The sequence below is a fragment of the Protopterus annectens genome, chromosome 6.part0 (genome assembly GCF_019279795.1).
Source record: "Protopterus annectens isolate FY-2018-M chromosome 6.part0, PAN1.0, whole genome shotgun sequence".
Classification (NCBI taxonomy): domain Eukaryota; kingdom Metazoa; phylum Chordata; order Ceratodontiformes; family Protopteridae; genus Protopterus; species Protopterus annectens.
In genome coordinates, this window is record NC_056737.1 from 1,086,278,998 (window position 1) to 1,086,304,761 (window position 25,764).

The 25,764-nt window shown below is 41.2% G+C and overlaps 1 protein-coding gene across 1 annotated transcript in view; it reads right to left on the minus strand.

Moving 5' to 3' along the window:
• TTC7B (tetratricopeptide repeat domain 7B) overlaps positions 1-25,764 on the minus strand; it is a gene marked incomplete in the record, with an annotated part of 1,939,345 nt that overhangs the window by 438,317 nt on the left and 1,475,264 nt on the right.

Below are 25,764 nucleotides of genomic sequence, written 5' to 3' on the forward strand. Positions count from 1 at the left end.
GGCTGAAGTCTCAATCAGGAATGCCTCCTAAGCACAGACGCAGCAGCTCTGGATGATGCCTCAACAGCATCATAGCTGCACTTAATGGAATGTCTAGCCACTTGTGAAGAGGAAGTCAAAACAGATAAAACCTGAGTTTTAATCTCAAAGTCTGGTAAATGAACAACAGCTTGAGAAGCCTGGGAAAGCAGAGCCAAGGAATACCTAGCCATACGAGTTTAAAACAAGAAATACTCTGAAATACCCTGTATTGGAAGATAATTCAGCCAAATTACTCAAAAACAACCAATAGTGCACTAGCAATCCGCACTTGTTACAAATCCTCATACAGTATGAACACAAACACTAAACTAACTTTGAGGTGTTTAAGTTTAATATAATATTAAATTTAATAGTGGTGCAGTGGTTAACGTTGTCACCTCACAGCAAGAGGTTCTCCGGTTCGATTCTCGGCTGGGGTGCCTTCTGTGTGGAGTTTGCATGTTCTCCCTGTGTTTGCGTGGGTTTCCTCCCACATTCCAAAGACATGCATCTGGAGCATTTTTCCCCGGGCCTCCGCTGAAAACAGGCATTGTGGAACCTAGTCGGACTTTCCCGGTCAACAAATGATAAATAAAATAAAATAAATAAAAAAAATATAATACTTAAACCAATGCAAAAATGCCATTAAAACATTCAGGTTAAGTGTTTTCGTCTGATACGTTGGACAACTTCAGAACCATGAATGAAAAAATACACCTTCAGAGCCATGAATGAAAAAATGCACATAAATCTAAAATTGAAGTGACACCTACTAAGCCAACCAATCAAAACACATACTTCATACCAAGCCCACACAAACTTAAAAGCAGAAGACTGCATTTCATTTCATTCAGTAAAAACGGTTAAAACTTTGTCTTGTCAAACAATTTGTTAATTTAATTAAATACAACCATAAACAAGTTAAAATAGAAAAAAAAACAGAATCAGTAATTTAACTTCAAGGGCTCTCTTCTTTAACTCGCTTATAATAGATATTGTTAGATATTGTATCATTGAGCCCAGGTGAATTTGCTTGATCTAATCTAAATTGCCAGCACATCTCCCTGTACAAAAGCCTGTTCTCCTTATCTTATTTCTTCAATAAGTTCTCCAATTTATTCCAGCATACACAATTACTGGCTCTATTTTTTTATATTAATTTCAACACTTCTTTTCTTTTTCATATTATATAGCAGCTAATTCCAACAATGATTAAAAATGGAGAATAAAATTTACATTTTATGAATATAGATTTCCTATCAGCAGCCAATAAACTCCAAAATATTACAAACTGATTCTTATTAACTTTTCTGGGATAGGTACATTCATGAAAAAGTACAGTTTTGTAAAATCTTACCATAACAGTAGATGTTCTTCTCTTCATTGTTGCAGTATTCTTCACCAAAGGAATTGCCTGTCAAAGAGCCCAGCATCCGTCCAGTAAACCTACACCTCTAGATTTTATGGGCATCATATGTCACACATATGCGCCCTGAGTAGGGCATAAAAGTAACATACTCAGAACTGAATTACCCCAAGGAGGACCCCATACGACTAGGTGGAACATGTATAACCAGCAGACAAAAGTTCAGAAGGAAAGAAATGAAAGCCCCTCGACCAGGACAGTAACAAAATAAAAGGACAAAAGCTATAATGGGGGGGGGACAAATACTGCAACAGTGAAGAGAAGGACATCTACTGATATGGTAAGATTTTTATACAGCTGTACTATGTCCTTTCATATCACTGTTGCAGCACTCTTTGCAGAAGGGAGGATACAAGAGCTAAGAAGATGACAGGGAGGAGGAAGACACAGACGAGCCCTCTACAAACCCATGCAAGATAGCCCTGACAAAACCTGTCCTGGCCCTGAAAAAAAAAACATCCAATTTGTAATGGTTACTAAAGTATAAACAGAGGACCACGTTGGAGCATCAAGGGTGAATTGGTGTCTAAACCATTGAAAAAGGAGGCGGCAGAAGAAGCAAGTGCTCTAGTAGTTTGCCATAAAAGGCTAACAAAAGGAAATAGCTAAAAGAAAATAGCTTGAGAGATCCAGAAGGGCATGGTTTGCTTGGAAACAGGTAACCCCCCCCCCCAAGTCTTGGGATGAAAAAAAGCAAAAAGTTGGTCAGACTTGCAAATAATCTTTGTTTTATCCATATAATATCTAAGCTGTCTATGCAAGTACAAGATGTGGATAACGTTCTCAATGACAGACCGTGGAGAACAAAAGACTGAGGGACAGCTCATTAACCACCTGGGCCATAAAAGAAGGATGAGTACAAAGAGACACCTGTCTCTGTGAAAAATTAAAAAAAGAGGAATGGTCTTAAGAGCCTGAAGCTCAGACACTTTCTTGGCCAAAGAGCTAACAACAGAGCAGTCTTCCAAGTACAAAGCTGCAAGGAAGCTGAACTAGCAGGTTAAAAAGGGACCAGAGTTAATTTTTCAAGAACAAAATTGAGGTCCCAAGGAAGAGAAATAGATTTTCTCGGGGGCCAAATATGAAAGGTGCCTTTAGGAATTTGCTTGACCTCAAAACTACAGGCCAATAGAGGAGTTAAAGGCATACAGAGATGGATACCAGGTGAGCTTTAACAGAAGAATATGCCAAGTCAATATGGAGGAGATCACACAAATGAGAGAAACAGATAAACCATGCTGAGAAGGGATCATGATGGTGAAAGATGCAATAACAGAAAATATTTTTCATTTAGACATGTATGATTTTCTGGTGGTGGGTTTCCTGGCCTCCTGCAGAACCCAAAGCACATCCCCAGAAAAGAAAGTGCCTAAAAGGGATAAAAACCCTATCACACACAGTGTCATCTGAAGAGTGGACAGGTGAAAATGGCTAAGTGATCTCTTCCCTTGTGTGAGAAGATCTACCTGGTGAGGTAATTTTTGGTGAATGCTCCTGGCCAGATGAAAAAAAGGAGGAACCAGCATTGCCTGAGCCAAAGGGAGTTACCAGCAAGATTTTGGAAGAGTACTGCTTGACCTTGTGCAGAACACTTGGCAGCAGAGGAAGGGGAGGAAAGGCATACAGAAACACTCCATTCCATGGAAATGACATGGCGTCCTCTTTCCAAATCAGAGGACTTGGTACTCTCCAACAGACTAGAGAAAATTGTCTGTTCAGAGTGGAGGAAAAAAGAAGATCTACCTGAGGAATATCCCACCATCGGAAAACGTCCCTGTGAAGCATCCATTTGTGAGCCTGCATTTTGGACTTGCTCAGTCTGCCACTAGGTTGTGCTTTGAAGGAATGTAAAGTGCCTGAAGAATCACCTGATAACTGACAGTCAGATTCCAGGCCTGAAGAGGCAGGCTGCAAAGGAAATAAGACCTCATACCCCAATGCTTGTTGATATACCACATTACGTTGGTATTGGCCATGAAGATTTTCAGGGGGCTGGGGAGAAAGGGAATGAAAGGCCTATAGAGTCAGCAGCAGAGCTCTCATCTCTTTCACACTGATATGGTCACTCTGATGAAGAGACCCTGAACTTTCAGAGGGCCACAAGAAGCAGCCCATCCCAGGTCACAAGTGTTCGTGAACAGTTCTTGGGTAGACAATGGAGCATGAAAGGGGAGACCCAGATTGAGCGAAAGTTCAAGAATCCACCACTGAAGCTTGAGTTTCAGACAAGGGAGCAAAGGAACAGGGAGCTGTAGGGGTGGCAATATTGAAGCCACACTAATTTGAGGCACCACTGAAGCTTCCTCACATGGACTCTGGCAAGAGGAAGCATGGGAATGGTTGGGGCCATGCTTCCACCATTAGCTGGAGGCTATAAACCCCAGCATTCTAAGAAATTCCCTGAATGTAATAGGGGGCACAGGTAGAAATGACTGGAAGAAGGTTGTCAGAGACAAAACTTTGGGAGCAGAAAGACAGGCCAATATGGGAATGATCGGAATTCTGCAACCAAGAAAAATATGACCCTGGGAGGGCATAAGCAATGACTTGTTGAGATTGATAGTGAACCTCAGACTTTGCAAAAGACAAGTGATAAAGCGATGACCTTGTAAGAGGCTGCTGGGAGAAGAACCCTGAATAAGCAGGTTGTCTAGATAAGGGAACACCTGTATCCTTAAATGTCTGCAAAAGGCAATGACAGGAGTGAGGTACTTGGTGAATACTCTTGGGGCAGTAGAAAGGCCAAAGGACAAAGCAGAGAACTGAAAAAGAAAGGAGAAAATATAGAGAAAAATTAAAATTTCCTTAAGAGACGGTGAAGAGGGATGTGAAGATAAGGTTCATAGGTTGGTACTAGGCTATCAGCCCTAGGGCCTATACAAGCCTAGCCATAACAATTCCCTGGCTATTTCTTCCCACATTATTTACTTTCCTGGACCCCTGTCTAGCAGGGCGACTGATGTGATCCCTGGGGTGAATTTCCTTTCTCCCATCCAATCGTCAAGGTTCCTCTTGAAGAGGTCCAAAGAGGCACTCTGCTTGACATGTATGGGCAATCTATTCCAGAGTCTGGGGAGTCTCTGGGTCAGGAACCTATCCCTCCAGCAAGTTTTGTTTATTGTGATGACAAGGTTTAGATCCCTGGAGCGTGTAGCTCTGAGGGATTGGGATTTCTTTAAGTGTAGCATGTCCAACAGCTCTGAGTTTGACATGGCCTTGTATGTTAAGCAGAGATCACCTCTGAGTAGACGATATGCGACAGAGTATAGCTGGAGTTTTTTAAGGCGGTCAGCGTAGGGCATCTGCTTTAGGCCTGTGATTCTTTTAGTGAGGTATTTCTGAGGCCTTTCCAGTTGTTGCAGATGTCTTGAGAGGTACATACCAAATGGGGCGTTGTATTCTATAATGGGTCTAATGAGGGATGAGTACAGTGGGACAGTGACCTCCGTTTTCTGGATGAAAAGCCCTTCGTGATGAGGTGTGCCGCATAGAAGGATTTCCTGACTGTTGTGGCGATGTGGTTATCAACGTGAGACCACTGTCCACCTGTGTCCCTAAGTCTCTTATCACACTTTCTGTGTTTAGTGTACTGCCACCTATATGGTAATTGATGGATACATGTTTTTTCCCAAAGGGGATAACAATACATTTCTTGGCATTGAGCTTGAGCCCATGGCTCTGGCACCAAGCATCTGTTTCTGTAAGGCCCTTTTGTAGAGTATCCACATCATTTGGGGATTCAATAATGGCTCCCAGTTTGCAGTCATCTGCAAACTTTGTTAGCCAGAGTCCCTTAGTGTTGACCTGTACTTCAGAGAAGTAGATGCCAAACAAGAGCGCCCCAGGACTGAAACCTGAGGTACTCCACTTGTCACTTGTCTGGAGCTGGATTTGGAGTCGGCTACTTTTACAGTGTGGGTTCTATCAGTAAGCCATTTAGAAACCCATTGGGTGACATAGGGATTAATGCCCAACTTAGTAAGTTTATCTATGATTCCAGAGTGGGGGATGGTGTCAAAGGCCTTGGCAAGGTCTAGATAGGCTGTGTGGACCACCTTACCCTTGTCCATGGCTCTGGAGACTGATTCAAAGAAGTCAATCAGGTTCAGGAGACAAGATCGGCCCTTCACAAACCCAAACTGGGTGGGGTCCAGTGTTTGAAGGTTGCCAATGTCTTTGTTTATAAGTTCCATGATAATACACTCCATGGCCTTGCAGATAAGGCTTGTCAGACTGATGGGACGGTAGTTTCCGGGATCCAAGGTGGATCCCCCCTTGTGGATTGGGATAACTGTAGCTCTGCACCACTCAGTGGGCATGAAACCTGAGGTGAGGCTATGATTAAACATGACACTTAGGTGAGGTGCCAATTCATATTGTAGTTCATGTAGTACACAGCCCGGGATGTCATCTGGCCCCATGGATGCTGTATTCTTGGCTTTAGAGAGTGCGTTTGTACCTGTGTGGCCATTATTACTGGAATTTGGCAATCTTCCAGTATTGAGATGGGCCATTTAGGGGTGAGAGGGGGTGAAGTTGGCACTGAATCGATCTGCCAGGATATTGGCAATATCCTTCGGATCAGTATATTTAATGCCATTCTGTTTTAGCTCAGAGCAGATCTGAGCATTGCCATTTAGATTCTTGACATAGTTATAGAATGCTTTGTGGTTGTCTTTGGAATCTTTGGCAATTTTATTTTCGTAACTAGCTTTGGAGGATTTTATGAGGCATCTCAGTTTTTACTGAGGCTAGTAAGGGAGTTTTTTGCATCCTGGGATTTTCCTCTTTTCTGCAAAAGTTTCTTCCTTTTGTTGTAAAGTTTGTTTATGGCAGGGGACCACCAGATTGGCTTCCTTTTTTGGATGAGAGCATTTTGGTTCTATTTGGGATGGCACGATTCATGCATGAGTGGATGTGCTCGTACAGTGCCTTAGTGTAGGATTCAGCAGTTGAACTTTCAGTTCCCGTCTGCATGGGTGTCATGAAGTTTGTCACTTCTGACTTGAGTAGCATGAAGTTGGCTTTGGAGAAGTTTTTATGGTTGTTTCTTTACTGGGGGTGGGCGTGCGATGTGGATGTTAAGGGTGATTAGCTTATGGTCAGACCTGACTAACGAGGGGGTGTCCATAGGTATGGTGCATTGATTTCCCATGTTGGTAATGACCAGGTCTAGGATATTGGAGCCCTGGTGGGACTATGGATTAGTTGATCCAGGGCGTTGGAATTTATGAATTCCAAGAACCGCTAGCAAAGGTGTTGGGACATGAGTAGTTTTCCCAGTTAATGGCAGGGTAGTTAAAATCACCCAGTATTAGGGTGTTTGGTTCTATCTTAATATTTTCCAGTATGTTTAGAAAGGTGTAGTGAGAATCTTGGGGTATGGTGGGGGATCTGTAGCAAGCTACAATTTGGATTGCAGTCTTACCTAGTGTTAGTTGCACTTGGAGAATTTCAGACACATTGTGTTGGCCAACTAGCCTGGTGGTGTGAATATCCTTGGTGAATATTGACACTCCTCCACCTTTAGTGTTTCGGTCCTGGTTTGGTGGCCGAAAAGTGTGGTAAGAGTTGTAGCCTGGTATTGCAGGGGTGCTCTCTGGAGCCTTGAACCAGGTCTCAGTTACTGCACAGATATCGATGTTCTCCATTTTTAGGAGTGCCTCGAGAGATTGCATTTTGAGGTTTAGACTTCTAGCATTGAGTAGCATTACCTTCAGATTTTGCATGCTTGTATCTGTTACGTGGTGGTTTTGTCCTTTGAAGTTTGCCTAAAAAAGGCACTATAGGGGTGGCAAGAGCCTTAGCCAGTAACCTGAATCCCAGGGGCGACAGGTGTAGACCATCTCTGGCAAAGCAACCTGGTCTGTCAATCATGTCATCCCAGGCAGACAGATACTGGATCCCCTTTTAATGACATCATAAGCTTAGCCAATTGTTGAAGTCAATCATTTTATCCTTATATTGTGGTATCATTCTGGGCGAAGGCAGGATGCTACTCAGGGCTAGGGTCATACCTGCCTGGGCCACATGATCCGAGAGCTCTTCCATGTCTCTTTTCATGTAGTCCAGGGAGGTACGTCTCAAGTCATTCACTCCAACATGGACAATGACAGAGTCATATATGTACTTGTTGTGGAGTGACTTGAGTGCATGCGTTATGTGGCGGATCCTGGCACCCGACAGGCAGCTGACTAATTTTCTCCTTATTCAACCATCCTTGAGGTCTACAGAGACCAAGAAGGCTTGCGGAATAAGATGATGAAACAAAAGTCTGAAAAGAGCATCCTGAAAGTAGGGACCTTGAGAAATATGTTGAGGTGAGACAGATCCAGAATTGGTCTCCATGTCCCTTCCTTCCAAGGAACCAAAAATGTCCTGGAGTAAAATCTTCTTCCCACTTGGGTGGCTGCAGCAGGTTGAATGGTGCCCTGATCCAAAAGGGACTGCAAAGCCTCTAGAAAAAGAGGGAGTTGGTCTGGACAAGGCTGCAGAATGCCTGAAAATGGGTGGGTGGGGGGTCCATATCATGAAATTCCCCTGACAAATGATACAAAGGATCCAAGAGTCTGAGGTGATCTGCTGCCAACTGGGAAAGACAAAGAGACAAGGGGAAGATTGGGAAAATGTCAAACAGAAACAGGCTTATCCTGAAAGGAAAGCTTCTGAGAAGTAGGAATCTGAGTGGACTTAACAAGAGGGATAGGCCTGGACCCCTTCTTACCTTTGGGAGGTTGACAAGTCTGCCTACGAATAAGGCAAATTTAAAAGGGCAATTCCTCTGGAATTTCAGTATGGGGAGACAAAAATATGTTTGAGTTCCTGTATGGCCTTACCCTTTCCCTGGACAGACTTCAGCAGGTCAGGAGCAAATGTCCCAAAAGGATTCTTGTTATCCAGCAGGGCATCTAAAAGTCTGGCTTTAATAGCATGAGGCAGGGCCTGCAGATGACATCAGGAATAATGCCTCATCACAGAACCAAAGGCAGCAGCCCTAGAAGAGGCATCAGCAGCATCGTAACTGCATTTTATGGATAGATGAGTGACCTGGGAAGTGGACTCAAGCAGGGAAAGAGTTGAAGCTTTCCCTTCTGAACTGGGCACATCAGACACCACCTTAGCCACCTGAGAAATGTGTATGGCCTTATCCCTTTCCCAGGGAATCTGATGTAAGCACCGGATGTTCTTCAGGGCTTTCACCAGCTTCTAGAGAGACGTCCAGTGGGGGGTTGGACAGTAAGTGGATCAGTCCTAGACTTTCTGGCCACCTTCTTAGAAGACAGCTGTCCCTCAGGATGGGAGGATTCTGCCAGAACACCTGGAGCCAACTGCTTAAGACACTGGTTCTCAAGTCATATGGAGAGGGCAGATAAATGACTATGGAGCGTCTTAGGGACAAACGCTTTACAAGCAGAGCACTGCATATGGTTGTGGGAAGCACCTAAGCAAAAAAAGACACTGGTCGTGGTGGTCTTTATGAGGAATCTGCCTCCCACACTAACATTTTCTCTTCTTGGGAGGTATGAACACAAGCAAAAACAAAATTCAGAAAAAATACAGAATAAACCCCAACAGGGCACTTATCTGAAGAGAAGACAGCTTGGTAATCAGCACAGCAACAAGGGCTCAAAAAGACATTCAAATAATGGCGTTCGGACTGGTGACAAAGAAATTCCGAGTATCTGCATCCATATGTCACCTTTATGCCCTACACCACTTGGGCTGGGAGCAAACATGTTGTACGATGCCAAGTTTATCAAAAGGCTTTGATAAACTGGCTGGACACTGGGCAATCCTTGGGAGGAGATCTCTTCAGTGAACAATACGGCAACAGTGATATGGAAGACTTTTATTATTCTTAAACTGTACCTACCCACAACAAAGAAAAACATCTGCTATCAGTCTGCTTTAATTTTATTTTTATATCTACAACAAATCGATTGGTCTAGTTTATTTAATTTTTTCATTTTATAAGGTATAATAACATTTCTGGGAATATATTTGAAGTGAAAATGTTCCAATACATAACTGATTTACACATTAAACCATCTTTTAACTATCTAACTTACTAAGCTCTAGACACACTAAATCTTTCATTGTGTTCTTATTACTTAAATCAACTTACATAACTAATATAACTCTCACATGAGAGACCTCAGCTTTAATACTAGAAATAAAATAGTGTAATTTCAGAGTAACTTTTTCATTATTATTTACAAATTGCATGTTGTGTATTATCTTTTTCCTTATAAAATGTGTACATACCTCTCAACCTCTTAGCAAAAGGAATCTAGACAAAGCCTAAAATAATAAGGAAACAAAGGCACAAAAATAGGGACAAATTTTAAACACTGAACTTTCGAATTTTATAAGACCAGAGAACAACATTTTTTTGGTCATGTATTTTCTGAAGGATACAAAGTCTGAAACTCAAATGTATGTCATTATTTAATGAATTCAACCCTGAATGAGCTGCCAGAAAACCATAAATTTTAGGAGGAACAGACCAAAAATACAAGGCAAAAATCTGGACATTCTGTGAAAATCTGGTCAGTTGAGAAGTATGAATCTGTATTGTCTCTTAATTAATCAAGCTATATTTGGTTATTAAATTATCTGCTATCATTATTCACGTATTTCAAAACAGTCCACCCACAGTTATATTTTTGTCTTTTAAATGTTCTATATATTTGTTTAATATTCATTATAAAATCTTCACAGTAATTCCATCTAATTCTAAAGGACATAATGGACAAAATTATCAAAGTTCAGACTGAGTTTACGCATGACAATGTTGAAATAACGAATCCAATACTGAATTATGTTAACGGCAACAATAAAAACGGCTTTAATTTAGTCTACACTTAGAGAAAGCTTCTGACAGAGTGAGCTGGAGTTTCTTGTACAAAATGTTAGTAACTTATAAAATTTACTAATTCTTCAGGAAATATATAAAAAATATAATACATAAATAAAACAAGTTTATAATAGGCCTCTTTCTTTTTCAGGATTTAAATATAAACAAGGGTACTCTTTAAAATGTTAAGGTAACAGGAATTTGTTTTCTTTAAAGGATTACCATTTAAATAATACTTTAAAACTTTAAAAGCTAAAGAAGACAGTTATTTACTACTGTTAACAGATTAACATTTAACCTCCTTCACTATCAGACTACATAATCCTAACTTATTGCTATCAAGCGACATACACCCAAACCCTGGACCCAACTATAGCATCTCTCCCCCTGCTTGTCCTGCACACATTCATCTTCCCAGCTTCCCTCTTCCACTCCCACCAAAAATCTTTCTTTTATAGCTATGAATATTCAGAGCATCACTAAAAAAGTCTCTCTTCCATGCCTGACTGTCCATGCATACCCCTGATATTTTGTGTCTGTCAGAAACCTGGCTCAAGCCCCAAATATCTAACAATGAAATACTTCCACCAGGCTATATCATCTTCCACCAAGATCACCTTAAATAGAAAGATGGAGGCGTTGCAATTCTATAATCCAACCACCTTACTCTATACCCTCTCTCAATTACTGATTCAAACTTTCACCCGGCTGAAATTCTCAAAGCAGACTGTGTAATTAACATCCATAAAAAGCTTGCCATTGTATCCATTTACATCCCCCCAGGGAATAATATCCCTATCCTTGAACACCTTCTCTCCAGGATCTCTCAAAACATCCTCCATGAAACCATTATTATAGGTGATGTAAACATTGACTGGAATGCCCTTGTTACTGATTCCCCAAACTCCTCCATTCATCTCTCTGGCTTCGCCCACCTAATCTCTAGCCCAACTTGGATTAACAAACACACCAACACAGGTTCCACTCTCGACTGGATCCTCACATCTAGCCCCAGTCTATCATACTCATTCTACCCTGTCAGACTCCCTTAGTGATCCCCACCCAATCTTCATTACTAGACACTGTCTCCAACTCCATAAAACCCAGCTCTACAGACACTGTTGAAATTTCTCCAGTTTTAACCCTGATACTTTCAACCATCTGCTCTCTTCCATCAAATGGTCCTTCCTCTTCCATCTTCCCCTTGAAGATGCAGTCCTATCATTTAACAGCCTCTTCCTTGAAACACTCAGCTCCCTTGCACCCTTTAGGAAATTAAGAATCTAAACCCATTTTTCTCCCTGGCTAACTCAAGCTACCAGGACACTCATGAAAAACAGAGATAGTACATGGGAAAAAAATGGAAAAATCCAAATCCCCTACCGATCTTCAGACTTAGACCGCTCCATAACTTAAAAAAAAAAAGGGGTTACCCTTGATAAACAAAACTTTTTCCAACAACCACTCAATAACCCTCACTCTAATCTCGAAAAAATTCTGGCAACCTGTAAACAAGCTATTACACCCAGGATGTCTATGTAGACTATACAGTATGTGTCTATATTCCCCCGGGTAATAACTCAGGGACCCTAGAAGACATCCTCTACTGGCTATCCAATGCCTACCCCCAAGAAACCATTGTTCTAGGGGACCTCAATAAAGATTGGAACACCTGCACTGCAGAGACCCCAACCACCCACGTAAACCTACATGGTTTTACACAAGCTATAACCTCCCCTACTAGGATCAGCAAGCTTAACAATAAAGAAAGTATCCTACACTGAATACTAATTAATAGCCCCCACCAGATGTGCAAATCAGGTACTCTCCCTGAAGATATAAGTGATCATTTCTTAACGTATACTATTTGGCATAAAGTTGAATGTCCACATCTACCCACCTATAAAACAATAAGAAATAACAAAAACTTCAACCTTAATAAATTCTTAGAAGAACTTAAATTATGCAATTGGTCAGTTCTAAAACAGCTACCACTAGATGAGGCAGTAACACACTAATAGCATTCCTGGCCATCCTTGACAACCATGCACCTGCTCTGTCGATTAGAATTAAAACAAAAGTTGCCCCCTGGCTCACTAAAGAAACCAAACTAAAGATAATCCAAAGAAATAATGCCTGGAACACCTGGCGCTCTTGTAAAGCCTCACAAGATCAACTCAAATTTCAACAATATAGGAATGATACAAAAAAAATCCATATTACTAGACAAAAAAAACTTTCTGCCATCTGTAGCAGAAACACCACAACAAGCCACAAAAGTTCTGGGCAGGTATTAAACTCGTCTACCCAGGGCAATCCACAACTCCAACCCCCTCAGTCCCAACCCAAAAATCACCACAGTCCATTGCCAACACCTTTAACAGTTTCTTTACTGAAACCATCCAGGCCCTTGCTAGTAAACTTAAACCCACTTGTCCTAACGTGGAAACCCCTAAACCCAGTGACATGCTCTCCTTCAGCTTCCAAAAAGTTCCCACTTCACTCATTACAGCCCTAATTAAAAAACTCAAACCAACCACTCATTCAGCTGACCTCCTCCCTGCAGACTACCTGCAAAAAGCTGCTGATGTTATAGCATACCCGGTCTCTATTTTGATAAACAGAACCATAACTGAAGCCTCTATCCCTTCTATCTGGAAAATACTGCATGTCATACCACTGCACAAAGGAGCTAGCCTTTCCCCTCTGGCTAAAATTATGGAAAAGTGTATCCATAACTCTTACACTACCTTATTCAACATAATCTTCTGGCCAACTCCCAGCATGGACTTAGACCATAGCACAGTACCACGTCAGCCCTCCTATCCTTTTCTAATGTCAAATTCCAACAACAACAATCTATCTTCTGCCCTGTTTCTCAATCTTTCCAGGGCCTTCAACATGGTTAACCACCAGCTACTCTTACTTACCTTAAATAAAATATCCCTAAACAACCATGTCATACAATGGTTTCAATCTTATCTTAGTGCAGTAGCAGGCTGTCCCCTTTGGCAGGACAAACTCTCCACCCTTCTCCCCGTTACCCTTGGTGTCCCTATAGGCTCCATATTAGGTCCCCTTCTTTTCTCTCTCTTTATCAATGACCTCCACACTGTAATCCCAGACGCAATCTGCATATAATATGCCGATGACTTCACTCTGATTTGCTCGGCCTCTACACCTACAGATCTCCTTAGTTTAACCCAGAAAACCTTTAATATAGTGGAACACTGGATCTCTAATCAACAGCTATTAAACCCTAATAAAACAAAGCTATTGATCTTCTCCCCTACTCTCAAATCCTCTCAACCTTTGTTTACTATAACATCTAACAATGGGACTATAATCTCACCAGATATGTATACCAAATTCCTGGGTGTTATAATAGACAACAACCTCAAATATGATATTCACGTAAACCAAACTATTAAAACTGTTAATAAAAAACTTGGCTCCCTATACAAAAACAAACCTTTTCTTACCCCTCTAGCTAGGACTGCCATTGCCCATATCCATCTGCTTTCAGTTCTACTCTATGCCTCACCAATACTCCCTAACTTGAACAAAACTGATGTCAGCAAACTCCCTAGCTGCTACAATCAAATTGCCAGGTTTGCTACAGGACACACCACTGTCAAAACTTAAACCTCTTAGGATGACTAGAACTCCCCAGGCTAATTCAATATAATGAACTTACTGTAGCATTCAAGGTTATTAACTATCCAGAAAAAACACCCTCCCTTAAAAACATTATCCATCCCTACAAAAATGCTAGGCCACTTAGTTCCACAACAAAACTTTTGGTTCATAGGTAGGTACTAGGCTATTGGCCCTAGGGCCTATACAAGCCCAGCCAAAAAGGTACCCTGGCTTTCACCACCCAAGAAAATTATTTTCCTGTGCCCCTGTCACGCAGAACCACAGAAGTGATCCCCAGGGTGAATTTCCTATTACCCATCCAATCATCAAGATTTTTCTTGAAGAGTGCTAATGAGGAGCTCTGTTTGACATAGATAGGTAGTCTGTTCCAGAGTATGGGAAGTCTCTGGGACAGGAATCTATCCCTCCAGCATGTTTTGTTTATTGTGGTGACCAGGTTTAGGTCCCTAGAGCGTGTAGCTCGAAGGGATTGGGATTTCTTTAAGTGGAACATGTTACAGCTCTGGGTTTGACATAGCTTTCTATGTTAGGCAGAGAGCGCCTCTGAGTAGGCAATATGTGACAGAGTAAAGCTGGAGTTTTTTGAGACGGTCTGCATAAGGCATCTGTTTGAGGCCAGTAATCCTCTTTGTGAGGTATTTTTGCGGCCTTTCCAGTTGTTGTAGATGTCTTGTAAGGTACATACCAAAAGGGACGTTGTACTCTATAATAGGTCTAATGAGTGATGAGTAGAGGGGGAACAATGACCTTTTTTTTTCTGGATGAGAAACCTTTTGTGATGAGGTGTGCCACATAGACGGATTTCCTGACCACTGTGGCGATGTGATTATCAAAGGAGAGACTACTGTCCATCTATGTCCCAAGGTCTCATCACACTTTCGGTGTTAAGTAGACTACCAGCTGTCTGGTAGTGCATGGGTACAGAGTTTTTACCAAAGGGGATGACAATGCACTTTTTGGCATTGAGCTTGAGACCATGGCTTTGACACCAGGCATCTGTCTCAGTGAGGCCCTTTTGTAGGATGCCCACATCTTTAGGAGTTTCGATTATGGCTCCTAGTTTGCAGTCATCTGCAAATTTAATTAGCCAAAGTCTTTCTGTGTTAGCCTGTACTTCAGAGAAGTAGATACCAAACAGGAGAGGACCCAGGACTGAACCCTGTGGTACTCCACTTGTCACTGGTCTGAAGTCTGATTTGGAGTCTGCAACTTTCACAGTGTGGGTTCTTGTCAGTAAGCCAGTTGGCAACCCATCTTGTGACATAGGGATTTATACCTAGTTTAGTGAGTTTATCTATAATTCCAGAGTGGGGGATGGTGTTGAACGCCTTGGCGAGATCTAAATAGGCTGTGTGAACCACCTTACCTTCATCTATGGCTTTGCTGACTACTTCAAAGAAGTCTATCAGGTTTAGGAGACATGATCTGCCTTTTACAAACCCGAACTATGTGGGGTCAAGAGTTTGGAGATCTCCAATGTCTTTATTTATGAGTTCCATGATGATACATTCCATGGCCTTGCAGACCAGGCTCGTCAGGCTAATGGGGCGGTAGTTCCTGGAGTCTGTTGTGGCCCCCCCTTTGTGGAGTGGGATAACTGTTGCGGTGCGCCATTCAATGGGCACGAAGCCTGAGGTGAGGCTATGATTGAACATGGTACTTAGGTGGGGTGCCAGTTCATTTTGTAGTTTGTGTAGAAGGCAGTCTGGGATGTTGTCAGGTCCCATGAATGCTGTGTTCTTGGCTTTGGAGAGTAAGGTTTTTAACTGTGCAGTCATGATTACAGGAACTTTGCATTCTTCCGGTATAAAGATGGGCCCTTTAGGGGGTGAGAGGGGGCTAAAATTAGCACTGAAACTATCTGCTAGGACGTTGGCAATATCAGTTGTTTCTGTATATTTAGTGTCATTGTGCTGTAACTCAGAGCAGATCTGAGTGCTGCCATTGAGATTCTTGACATAGCTATAGAATGCTTTGTGGTTGTCTTTAGAATCAGTGGCAAGTTTGTTTTCAGAACTAGCTTTGGAGGATTTTATGAGGGATCTCAGCTTCTTACTGAGGCTGACCAGGGAGTTCCCCCAATCGTGGGATTTTACTCTTTTTTGCAACAGTTTCTTTCTTCTGTTGTAGAGTTTGTTTATGGCAGAAGACCATCAGATTGGCTTCTTTTTTTTGGAGGATAGCATCTTGGTTCTGTTAGGGATAGCATGATCCATGCACTCGTGTAAATGCTTATAAAGTGCATTTGTGTAGGATTCAGCAGTTGTACCTCTATTGTCCATCTGCATGGGTGTCGTGAAGTTTGTCATTTCTGTCTTAAGAAGCTTGAAGTTGGCTTTGGAGACATTTTTTGCGGTTTTTTTCCGATTGGGGGTGGAAGCGGGATGTGGATGTCTAGCGTGATTAGCTTGTGGTTGGATCTGACCAACGAGGAGCTGACCTCTGGTGTGGAACAGCGGTCACCCATGTTGGTGATGACCAGGTCTAGAATATTGCTGCCCCTGGTGGGGGTGTGTGGATAAGTTGATCCAAGGCATTGGAATTGATGATTTCCTGAAAACGTTGAGCAAAAGAGTTGGTACACGAGTAGTTTTCCCAGTTAATGGTAGGGTAGTTGAAATCACCCATTATTAGAGTGTTGGGATGTACCTTAATATTTTCCAGTATATCAAGTAAAGATGAGTGGGAATCCTGGGGTATGGTGGGGGGTCTGTAGCAAGCTACAATCTGGATTGCGGTTTTGCCCAAAGTTAGTTGAACTTGGATAATCTCGGATGCATTATGCTGAGCAACTAGCTTGGAGGTGTGGATATCCTTAATGAATATGGACACGCCTCCACCTTTAGTGTTTCGGTCCGGGTTTGGTGGCCAAAAGGTGTGGTATGAATTATAGCCTGGTAATGCAGGGGTGCTGTCTGGAGCTTTGAACCAGGTCTCGGTCACTGCACAGATATCAATGTTCTCCATTTTAAGGAGTGCCTCAAGTGAGTGCATTTTGAGGTTCAGTCTGTTAAAGCTAACAACCTATCTGGAGAATCTTTTGTTTGCAAATTCAGTAGGAAAAACCTGGAATTCGCTCCCATCTGACCTTACTCTGAACCCCTCCCTTAATCAGTTAAAAAAAATCTAGCCCAGTATTTTAAAACTCACTGGTTATGTCTTTGCTCTAACCCTGACCAAAGCCTCATCTACTTCCATATCCCTGCAATTTTTTATTAACAGCGACTAACCTCTCACACTAAAAGGTTTGAAAAGAGAAACTTACATCTTTGCAGACACTCTGTATATAAGCTGCACCTATAGGTTTGATAAAAGAAACTGTAATACATTTGTATATATTTCTGAATATAAACTGTATTCGTCACAGGCTTGAAATGTGAGACTGTAACTTGTATGTTAATACAATATGTTTTTGCATGTACTGTAACTTGCTTGTCTTTATCTGTTTGTAAGTTTGGAGCTTTTCTCCCTGGGCCTCCGCTGAAAATGGGCATGTATCCAGTTGGACTATCCTGGTCAACAAATGTAAAATAAATAATAAAATAAATAAATGTCCTTCTCACAACCCATGCCCTGACAGCTCTCCCCCAGACACCGCTGCTTTCCTTAATTCCTTCTTTATAGACTCGGTCCGTACCCTGACCAAAGGTGATACTATCTCTGACCCTGTACTTCTTATTTTCCCACAATCTACCACGTTCTCTCTCAAACCTGTCTCGACTATGTACACCAAGTCCCTCTCTCTAAACTTAAAACTTGTTCCCCATCAGTAAATAATCTACCTCCACTATTCCTAAAGATAGCCACTAACTCAGTTGTTTTCCCCATTTCCATACTAATGAAAAGATCCACTCAGGAAAACACGGTGCCTAATATCTGGAAAAATGTCTGTGTTATACCCCTTCAACAAAAGTGGCAACGCAACTGACCCCTCAAATTTCAGACCAATTGCTATCATGTACCCTTTGTCTAAAATGTTAGAAAAATGCATCCACAAACATCTCCTTGATCATCTACTCCATGAGAGTCTTCTCACCCCCTCCCAACATGGCTTCCGCCCTAAACATAGTACTCCTACTGCTCTTATACCTTTCATAAACACCACTGCAAAATTCCATGACAATAAACAATTAGTCTCCTGCTTGTTTCTCGATCTTTCCAAAGCCTTCGACACTGGTTCCCACAGATTACTCCTATCCAAACTAGCTTCTCTAAATCTTTCTAACTCTACTCTATCTTGGTTCTCCAGCTACCTATCAAATCGTTTTCAGGCAGTTAAATGGCAATCAAGCTTATCTCCCTTTTTACCTGTTCAAACTGGGGTCCCCCAAGGCTCCATTCTTGGACCCCTACTTTTCAATATCTTTATTAATGACCTTCACTCTTCTTACCCACTCTCTATTGTTCAATATGCTGACAATTCCACTATCATCTCCTCTTCCAGCAACATTACTCATCTCCATACTCTCACCCAAGACCCCCTTCCACTCTGTGGAAAGGTGGCTCACTACTAACCAACTGGTACTAAACCCTAAGAAAACAAAACTTCTCCTATGTCTCCCCTCTACTCTCCAACACCATAAAACTACCTTCTATGTCTCATCATTGAATAACATTCCCATCTCTACTGATCCTCACACAAAACTCCTTGGTTTTACTAGCAATGACCACCTTAAGTTTGAGCTTCATATTCAACAATGTATTAAAAAGACTCGCCAAAAACTTGGACTCCTTTACAGACATAAAAAAATTCCTCACTCATTCCTCCAGACTTTCCCTTGCCCAAGCCTTCCTTCTCCCCACATTACTCTACAGAGCCCCAATACCCACAAACCTCCAATCTAACCTTCTGTCTAAATTGGAAATTACTTATAACAAAACTGCAAGATTCGCATCAAACCTACCCTACCACACCCATCACTGTGTACCCTTAAAAAATCTGCAGTGGTTGGAATTTCATCATTAGATTCTATTATCCCAGCTCCCCATAGCCCACTCTGCCTTACACAATCATTTTTGCCCCTCTCTCTATACACTCATTCAGCAGTACACTCACAACCGCACTCTTCGTAGCTCTCAACAAAACCTACTACAAGTTTATATACCCAACAATAATGTTGGTAAACTACTCTATAGCTACTCCACTGCAAAAGCCTGGAACAAACTTCCACCTCACATCAGATCTATCACTAATTCTAACTCCTTCAAAACTGCTTTAAAAGGTACCTACCAGATGGAATGGCTATGCCTTTGCAATGACCCAACATAATCATATATTCCTATCTTTCAATCCTACCTTATATTTCCTTCCTATCCACTATTATTCTCTACCTGTCAAACTTCCTCTCAACAGTCACTCACTTAATTTCTATCTACTATAGTCTTTCATTTAAATTCTACCTACTATAAATGCATACACTCCTCCTAACAGACTATTTTCTCTGCCTATCCCCCACACTTCAGCCTTTTTCTTTAACTATCATCATATCTCGTACTGCTGGCAATTCTGTCTCTTTTCTGACTCATGTTTATTCATACCATTCCTGTAAAACTAATATAAAAAAAAAGACAAAAAATAAAACTTATAATATTGTACAGTTTTTAGATTTATGCTTCAGAATTTCCTTCTTTGTATACTTTGTTACTGTTATAATTTTGTTTTTACTGTATCCATTCTAAATTTATGTAACTGTTTTGTGGAGCTTTTCTCCTCAGGCCTCTGCTGAAAAGGGGTCTCTACCCAGTCGGACTAACCCACATGTCAAATAAACTAAACAAATAAACAAATGTCACGTATTTGGACCCACTCCAACTGTACTCCACTAGAAATTTCCTTTGTTGCTAACAGTGTCTCACAATTTTATTTATTTACCAACCATTTGTGTATCGTGCAGGTGGGTGAACTGATCTGCAGACCCTTTTCAGTCACATTCCAGGAAGTTATGCAAAGTACATTTAAGTTTGTAAAGCAATACAACTTGTGATATCAGTATGTGCAAGTACATACAGAAATGCAGTAAATGTTAAACAAAATAAAAAAGTAGGTACATGTTAACTATTTACAGATTTTAAAAGCAAGTCTTTTATTTTATGTACAATATTTGCAACTGCTATTTAAGACACAAGTAAAGCATGTGTCAAACTGTACTGAGCTGTTATGGAGGCTGTATAATGCAGCTGATACAGTTTCAAATCAGTACTTCATTAAACAGCACGTCTAAAGCAACCATAACCCTGTGTGTTGACCTTCACTCATTCAGCAACTTAGTTCCTTAGTCTCACCTCCACCCCATGTAGTTTTCAGTGCAGCCACATGTGAGGGACTGTGCCTAACGCTTGTGTGAAATCCAGACAGACCACATCTACCTTGCCAGGCTGGCCTTTAATGCAATGACAAAGTGAGATAAAGTCCAAATGACACCACCTTCTGAATCTGAACCTGTGCTATTGGTTGTAAACCTGGAAACTGCCGCCCAACAACCTTTTCCCTTAGAATTCTCACCATGGCTTTCTCTGCCACTACTGTTACTATTGGGATAATGGACCAATAGTTCCCAGGGTTCTCCACTATGCGAAGGCACTACACTTAATGCCATCCAGTCCTCAGGCAGCTCTGCACTAGCCAGATTTCAAAAGGCCCTGGGAGGCAGCCCATCTGGTCCCTCTGATTTGGCCTCCTTTCGAACAGCCCATTCATATTTCCCTCCATCCAATGGTGTCTCTTCACAGTTGTCTCCACTTTGTCTTAAATCTTCCCCTGCAAGGCATCCCCACCTTGATTTCCTTCATGAAGAATGAAGTAAAATACTCATTCAATGTCCTTGCATTTTTCCTCCGGTTTTCCAGGATCTCTCACTCACTCTCAGTCCCATTTTTGCTCAGTCTGCCACTTTCACCTTTCTGGTATGCACCAAAGATATCCATAGTCTCACTTCTGGACCCCTTCTGCTAACTGTCTTTCAAATTGCACATTTGCTAACCGTTCTTCTCAGTCTGCTCTTCTCCTTCTACTCTGCCTCCCTTCAGCTCCCTGACCTCTTCCCCCTTTCACCTCCTTAATGCCTTACATTTTCTAATTAAACTGTTAACCATAACTAAACCCAACAAAAGAGCTGGACAATGTCTCTATTCCCATACCATTGCCAAACTTTGGGATGCGCTCCCCTCTCTCTCTTACTCACTCTTTAAAAACATTTAAATTTGCACTAAAAGAACACTATCTCAATAGCCTTTTGTCTGTTCTTGTAGTCGTATAATTAAACCACTATACAGTACAAATACTTTTACTAACTTAATATAGTTGTAATTTACACCATCTGTCTTCGTATCAAATCTCTCTTGCTTTCTTTATTTCTGTGGCTAAATAAACAGAATTAAACAGTATTCTTACTTATGAGAATATACAAACAGAGTTAATAAAAATCTAACACACAGGGTTTACTTTTCTTGTATTGTATACCTCTATAATATGTATTTGTCTTGTATATCTACTTCAATTTGTATTGTGTAAAAACTTTCTTGAATTTCAAAGTTAAGCTGATGTTACATAAAAATTGCTGTGATTTATGGAGCTTTTCTCTGTGGGCCTCCACTGAAAATAGGTCACTGGCCCAGTGGACTTTCCCATTTAACAAATGTCAATAAATAAATAAAAAAAAATACATTTTGTCCTAATTGCCACTCTCAAGTTTCTATGAAGCTACATTGGCCTTCACTATTTTTTCTTTTTGCTTCTTTCTCATGAGCTTGTCTATGGCCACAAGTGCTACATCTCTGACCGCCAGCCTAGCACGTTTACTCCCTCAATTAACCCAAGATGCTTAATTTTGATCCACACTGCAGCTTAGCATAACCCACTCCCCTAAAATCCCACAAAATTATCCTATCCTTTGCAGTACATACCTACCTCTTCCTACTCCACTACACACAGTGGCGTGACCACTGCTGACTTACTGTACCTTTACCTTGCCATCTCTGAGCCTTTCACCTTGAATAGGATCATATCCAGATCCTTAACTCCTATCCCTTCACTATACTGAAATTCCCAATCTTCTAGCCTGTTCCTTGCAGATTCAGATCCCCTGGGCATATAATCCTCTTCATTCTAACTCGCTCATTTTTTATTCTGCAAGTCTCTCATCCTAATTTCTGTAAAAATAAACATATGTACATATAGATATATATCTAGATATAAAGATATATATATATATATATATATATATATATATATATATATATATATATATATATATATAGTTACAAATTATAGTTCATCTTCCAGTTCTCCATTTACGGGATTTAACAATGCCAAACATTCTGTCACTATTAGAGATTCTCCAAATTTTATTTTTCTGACATTTAACAGTGTAAAACAGAGGGTAATGACACCACAATCACCTCCTTCTGGCATATATTAACTCAAGCTTTTAAAATAATTCAGGGTATGTGCAAATAAATAATTACTTGTGCTGCCTGTAAAAAGTTGGTAGATGACAGTGGACGTCAACACATCAAAGGCAACAAATCAAACAAAAACCATGCCCATGCTGATATGTATCTTTCAGACACTCTGTTTTCAGTTCTTTGTAATATCAACAATATTTTCCTACATTCCTCTTATTGACATATTGTCTGTATTTAATGCTAAGGGACCCGGGTAAATGAATGGCTTGAAAGGACACAATGGAAGTGCCCAATATCAGGTACAGATCCTGGGCATAAGCTATGGGAAAAACCTAGTTGTGCTTACAAAAGACAAGCTCACCAGCCTGAACATAAACCCCTATGTCACAAGATGGGTTGCCAACTGGCTCACGGACAGAACCCACATGGTGAGAGTTGAGGGAGCTAGGTCCGACATTAAACCGGTTACAAGTGGTGTTCCCCAGGGCTCAGTCCTAGGACCCCTTCTATTCGGCATATATTTCTCAGAGGTACAGGCAAGCACAGGAGGTCTATGGCTGACCAAGTTCGCAGATGACTGCAAACTAGGGGCTATAATTGACTCTCCGGCTGACACAGACATCCTCCAAAACGGCCTCACTGAGAAGGATACCTGGTGTCAAAATCATGGCCTCATGCTAAATGCCAAAAAGTGCATAGTCACCCCCTTTAGAAAAAACAAAGTACCCACAAACTACCACACAGGTGGTAGTCCCCTAAATACGGGAGACGTAATAAGGGATCTGGGGACCCAAGTAGATAGTAATCTCTCCTTTGATAATCACATTGCCAAAGTGGTTAGAAAATCCTTCTATGTGGCCCACCTAATCACAAAAGGGTTCGTAGCCAGATCAAAAGAGGTCATTGTGCCCCTCTACTCATCACTCATCAGACCCATCATAGAGTACTACACCCCATTTGGGATGTATCTTACAAGACACCTACAACAGCTGGAAAGACCACAGAAGTACCTCACCAAGCTCATCACTGGCCTCAAACAGATGCCCTATGCAGCTTGACTGAAGAAACTCCAGCTGTACTCGGTTGCATACTACCTACTCAGAGATGATCTCTGCCTGACATACAAGGCCATGTCCAACCCAGAATTGATGGACATGCTCCACCTAAAGAAAACCATATCCCCTCGAGCCACACGCTCTAGGGATCTAAACCTCACCACAACAATAACTAGGACGTGCTGGAGGGATAGATTCCTGTCCCAGAGACTTCCCATGCTTTGGAACAAGATTCCAATCTACATTAGGCAGAGCTCCTCACTAACACTCTTCAAGAGAAACCTTGACGAGTGGATGGGAAACAGTTTACCCCGGGGATCACTTCAGTGGCTCTGCTGGACAGAGGCACAGGGAACTAATCTAAAGGGGCCGCGAAAGCCAATGCATTCTGGCTAGGCTTATAAATGCCTTCGGGCAGACAGCCTAGTACCTACCTATGAACCTATAAAACTGGTTGTGTAATTAATGCTGAATTCTGTAACTGAATCATTCCAAAAGCTCTCAGGCTAATAACTCAGCTGCCAGGGGGAGTCTGGATGTGAAGATGTGGCCCACCATAAGAAAAGCACTGACAGTGGTGAAAAAGTAGCTGACAGTGCTGGTGACCAGGGATAGATGTCAGAAAAGGCAAAGGAATTGTGATGTCAGTAATCCCTGGTGGCAGGACACAGTTGTCAGCTGCTTCTGTCACAGATACCATGTAGCATAATCAGCTGTTTCACATCAATTTATGATACTGATAAGGGGAGAGGAAGGGTATGGGGGTGTACCACAATGGTGGTGGTGGTGATTCTAAGCCAGGGAGGAGAGATCTACCAAAAAAATCTACTACTTTTTGTAGCCATTTGTTCCTTTGGAGAGGATATGTTTCCAATACGTTAAGTCAGATGAATCTACACCTTCGACACTTAAGGATTCAGTCAGCTGAATTGCAATTGACTGAGTCTAGCCATTTCAAATCACCACTTGGTCAAGGCTGCTGAATTAATCTTCCCTCCAAAGATAAGAAGACCTGAGAGATGTTAAGCAGGAAATGCAAGGGGGTATCCGCTGCATGGGAAGAGACGATGCCCCAAAGAATATACTTTTCACTTGTCCGTGATATTTTTCTGCAAAGAACTGCTTTACTTCACTGGTTTCAGCTTAAAGGTCTTTGAAAAAATGCTGACAAATAATAATGTATTCATAAAAATACTCACAAATTAATCAAGACACTCTTGTTCTAAACGTTTAGAAATAAAAGCACATACTTAGTTAACAAGGAAAGTGCAACACATTCAAGTGGTATGCAAAATGTTGAATCACTAAAAATGTAAAAAGAATCAGGAAAAAAATATTTAGCACACACCTCTACACTTTACACAAGTCTCTTATTTTCATTTATGGACTTTCTGTTAAATGACATCCACATTTTACTGAATACTGCTTACTGTACAACAAATATAATACCAAAGGCGATTTTTTCATCTTAATTTTAATTTCACTGCTTATGAACATGATTTGTTTCACATTTTCAGTCTATCCATCCAATTCTGCCAAGTCGCATCTAACTCTTAGCGACTCCATGAACAGCCACCACCATCCACACAGTTTACTAGACAAGTAGAGAACAGATGTAGACTGCCAATCCTTTCTTCTGTATGACACACACCAACAGACAATTCAGAGCTACCACTTCGACTACTGCATGTCTTTAGTATGTGGGAGGAAAAAGGAGTACCTAGAGAAAATTCAAGTTGATATAGTGGCACTCCAGCTGAATACCAAGAGAACCTCTTGCTGTGAGATGATAATGCTACTCACTGCACTGCCTATATTTTCAGGTGTACTGTAGTAAACCTTATATATTTACTAACATTCTAGACAGCAACTCCATTTAAATGGCGGGGTGGTAATGAGATCACAGTAGATTAGCTTACCAATCCATTCTAGGCTCAGTTAAGTAACTCCACTGAGTTCAAGGCATTCAATGACACCACTTAAGAAAAATGTAGAGATGTAGGCTGCTGAAACACGAGTACCATTTTTTGAACTTTTTAATTGCTTAATAATTAAATCTGCCAATTTAACAAGCGTCAAGTGGCATACACGGGAAAAGGTCTGTCACCTTCTTGGCTGATGAGGGTAGTATTTGCTGTACTCCAGAAAAAAGAGCAGGATTTTGTTGATAAAATGCGGCAAAAATGAAAAGCATATTCATAAAGCAGGAATGCACATGAACTCCTCTACAGTGCCATTTCAGTTCAGTAATACAAAATGTAAACAATGAAAAGAAACGTGCCACATTAAATATCCCCACTTTAATTTTCTAAGCATGTTACTGTGGAAAAATAAAACATTCT